The sequence below is a fragment of the Populus euphratica genome, unplaced genomic scaffold (genome assembly GCF_000495115.2).
Source record: "Populus euphratica unplaced genomic scaffold, PopEup_1.0 scaffold294.1, whole genome shotgun sequence".
Classification (NCBI taxonomy): domain Eukaryota; kingdom Viridiplantae; phylum Streptophyta; class Magnoliopsida; order Malpighiales; family Salicaceae; genus Populus; species Populus euphratica.
The window spans coordinates 36,360-40,531 of NW_011500176.1; positions in this window are offsets into that span (position 1 = coordinate 36,360).

The following is a 4,172-nucleotide window of genomic DNA, read 5'->3' on the forward strand; positions in this document are numbered from 1 at the left end:
ATTTCCTGTTATTTTAGGACGTCCATTTCTTGCAACTTCTAATGCATTGATTAATTGTAGGAATGGACTGATGAAGCTATCATTTGGAAACATGACATTGAAGATGAATATTTTCAACATTTGCAAGCTACCTAGAGATGATAATGATTTACAGGAAGTGGACTTTACTGAAAAATTAATTCATGATCAATTTCCAACCACTTCCAGTGGAATCAAGATTGATGAATCTGATGATTTGAAAATGATTTATTTTCAGGAAAAATCAAAGACAAGTAATTGGAGGCCACAAATTGAGAAATTGCCACCACGATCAATTAAGTCCATACCTTCAAGTGTTCAACCACCAAAACCTGATTTGAAGTCGTTGCCATCCAATCTCAAATACTCATTTTTGGGAGAAAATGAAACTTTTCCGGTAATAATCTCTTCCCAACTTAATGCACATCAAAAAGGTAAGTTATTACAAACTCTAAAAATGCACAAAAATGCATTAGGATGGACCATAGCTGATATAAAAGGAATTAGTCCTTTGATTTGTACACACAAAATTTATTTAGAGGAAAATGCTAAACCCTCTAGAGAAATGCAACGAAGGCTAAATCCTAATATGAAAGAAGTTGTGAAAAATGAAGTCATTAAGCTTCTAGATAATGAAATCATTTATCCTATTTCTGACAGCAAATGGGTAAGTCCTACCCAAGTTGTACCCAAGAAGTCTGGAGTCATTGTGATAACAAATGAGAACAATGAGTTAATTCCCACTAGAACTGTTACTGGTTGGCGCATGTGCATTGACTATAGGAAACTTAATTCAATGACTAGAAAAGATCATTTTCCTTTACCTTTCATGGATCAAATCCTAGAAAGAGTTGCAGGTCATGAATTTTATTGTTTCCTAGATGGCTATTCGGGTTACAACCAAATTGAAATTGCATTGGAAGATCAAGAAAAGACTACCTTCACATGTCCATTTGGTACTTTTGCATATCGAAGGATGCCTTTTGGATTATGTAATGCACCAGCCACATTTCAAAGATGCATGCTTAGTATATTTAGTGATATGGTTGAGCATTTTCTTGAGATTTTCATGGATGATTTTTCTGTTTTTGGCGATTCATTTGATGATTGTTTGACTAACTTAGGAAAGGTTTTGACCAGGTGTGAAGAGAAGAATCTTGTGCTGAATTGGGAAAAATATCATTTTATGGTAACAAACGGCATTGTACTTGGTCACATTGTTTCATCAAAAGGAATTGAGGTTGACAAATCTAAAATCGAGTTAATTGCAAACTTGCCAACACCAAAATCTCTTAAAGATGTTAGATCATTCCTAGGACATGCTGGTTTTTATAAAAGGTTCATCAAAGATTTTAGTGTAATATCTAAGCCTTTAAGTAACCTTCTAACAAAGGATACTATTTTTGAATGGACTGAACATTGTGAAGAAGCCTTTGTTAAACTTAAAAACTTGCTTACTTGTGCTCCTATCATTCAACCTCCTAATTGGTCATTACCTTTTGAAATAATGTGTGATGCTAGTGATTATGCCGTAGGTGCTGTTTTGGGACAAAGAAAAGATAAGAAACCTTATGTAATTTACTATGCAAGTAAAACTTTAAATAGTGCTCAAATGAATTATACCACCACTGAAAAAGAATTACTTGCAGTAGTATTTGCATGTGAAAAATTCAGATCTTTTCTTGTTTCAGGACAATTGCCAGCTCATTGGAGTACCCAAGATAAAAGAAAGTTCTTGAACGAAGTGAAGAACTTTTATTGGGATGATCCTTATTTATTCAAATATTGTCCTGATCAAATATTTCGAAGATGCATTCCTGACGATGAGAATGCGATTACAAAAATTTACCGTGCTAGATGTGCAAGATTGAGATTGTTAATGAATCATGGAATTCCTGAAGATATTCGCTGGTTGATTGAAGCAAAGGTCCGATTATTAGGTGGTCTAGGCACATTGGAAGAGATCTTTCATATTTCCTCTTGGGCTCAACTGCACATTCACCATAAACCCATAGGTTTGTTAAATGTTAATGGTTATTATGATAAATTGTTGTCTTTTCTTGATCATGCTGTGGAACAGGAATTTCTAACATCTTCTGCACGACAAATCATAATCTCTGCTGCTATTGCTGAACAATTGATTGACCAATTACAATCTTTCATTCCTGTGATTGATCCTTCCATGAGTCGCATAAATTGGTCATCTAAGGAAAGCCATAAAAAGCTTAGATTGGATTTGAGCCTTCATTTGTGAATTTTTTGGTTTTATTATTGTGTTTTGTTATTTCTTATTTTTGTTTTAGTGTGTTTCAGGTTTGTCGGTGTTCGTTATTTCAGGTGATATCTTCTATACTCTATCTTTCTACCTTAAAACATTGAGGACAATGTATTGTTTTGGTTGGGGGGAGAGGGTAGTAGTTGATAAAAAAAAAAATTTGTTTTTCATTTCATAAAGCATGTGCATAATTGTTGTTACTAGGATGGCAGAGTAAATGAGCTCTTTTGTTAAAGTGACTCTTGAGACGCATCTTAGTAACCATTCTTAACAAGGTCTATTATAATACTTCCTGAAATATTCAGATTTACAAACTCTCGCATTGTTATCACTTAATTCTGCTCACATACTTATTTAACATGTATTCTTAAACCTTAATTTACACACACACACTTTAACATATGATTGTGAGTTGCATATTGGATTATTACATTGTTTATGTTCTTTTGTTAAAGGTAACAACTAAGGAAAAGGGATTGTATATAATTAAGAAAAAAAAACATGAAAAAAAAAGAAAAGAAAAAATGATGATATTAAAAATGTAGATAAGTTTGGTTTCATAGCCTCCCTAACCTAAGCAATTAAGCCCGAATGGGTGTTTTAACACCTAATACCCTAAAATCAACTGACTTGGGAGCTATTAGCCCAACGCTTGTTACATGGGTTGAGGAGAAAAGCTTAAGGAAATCAAACATTGCACTATCTACATATCAGTATCTGCGACCCGAGTTACTAAGCTCGTAGGGGTGTCTTAACACCTAATGCCCTAAGACCAACTGGTCTGGGAGTCATTAGCTGAAAGCTCGTTACATGGGTTAAAGATGCATGATGTTTTTAAATTATATGTATATATATTTAAAAAAAAAAGAAAAAAAAAGAAGAAAGAAGAAAAAAAAAGACAAAAATAATAATCCCAGCCCAAGGAAGTTAACCTTAAACATTAGAACAAAAATTTTGTTTTCTTCCAAGAAAAGCCCCATAATTATGTGTTGATACATTGAGTACAAAAGAAAGATTTATTAATATCTTGTGAAGAGGTATTGAGCAGATATATAAATTTAATGAGAGTTTGTTTATCTGGATAGATTAATGGAAGTTAAATGATGAATACCTTGCTTTGTGGAATTTGCAAATTGTTTTTCTATTTTACGCTTTGATTACTAGGGACTAGTAATAAGCTGGTTGGGGGGTGTGATTAGTACTTAAAAGTGCATTTTTATCATGGTTTTATATCATCATTTTGCACTTGAAGTATCAATAACTCCTTAACCGAAGCATGTTTTATAATAATATATCTAATAATATAAGATACCTTTAAATTGTGATAAATGTTCATTTTAAATGCAGGCCTATCACATAAATGAAAGGATTGATTGATGACTTTAAGAACTTAAATTGCAAGGATAAAGAGATGGCCAAACTTAGAAAAGAGATGTCGGTGCAATCCAAACAGGAACACTGTTCGGTAATTGGGTCATATATGGAGCTATATATCTCAGATTTAGATCCAATTTATATGGATGGAAAGGTAAGACATAGGCCTACAACTTTCATATGGAGCCCAAGATCTAAAAAGGTCATTTTCAAGTCCAAATTGTAGCAACAACAAAGAAGCCCGAATCTGTTTTCCAGCCCGAGCACTGTTCAGTATTTTGGTCATATCTGGAGTTCTAGAAGTCTAAATGAGCTGAATTATTTACACAAGAAAGCTGAGACAATTGCCTACAACTTTTATGTTTGTAACTAGCTCCACTTTTGACATTTGCAACTGGCTCCAGTTTTGACGTTATCAATGACGTTTTGGGCAGACAAGAGAAGATAAGGATTGTCACCAAGTCAAAAGTTGGCCACCTCAATTAGTCATCAAATCAATAGTTCC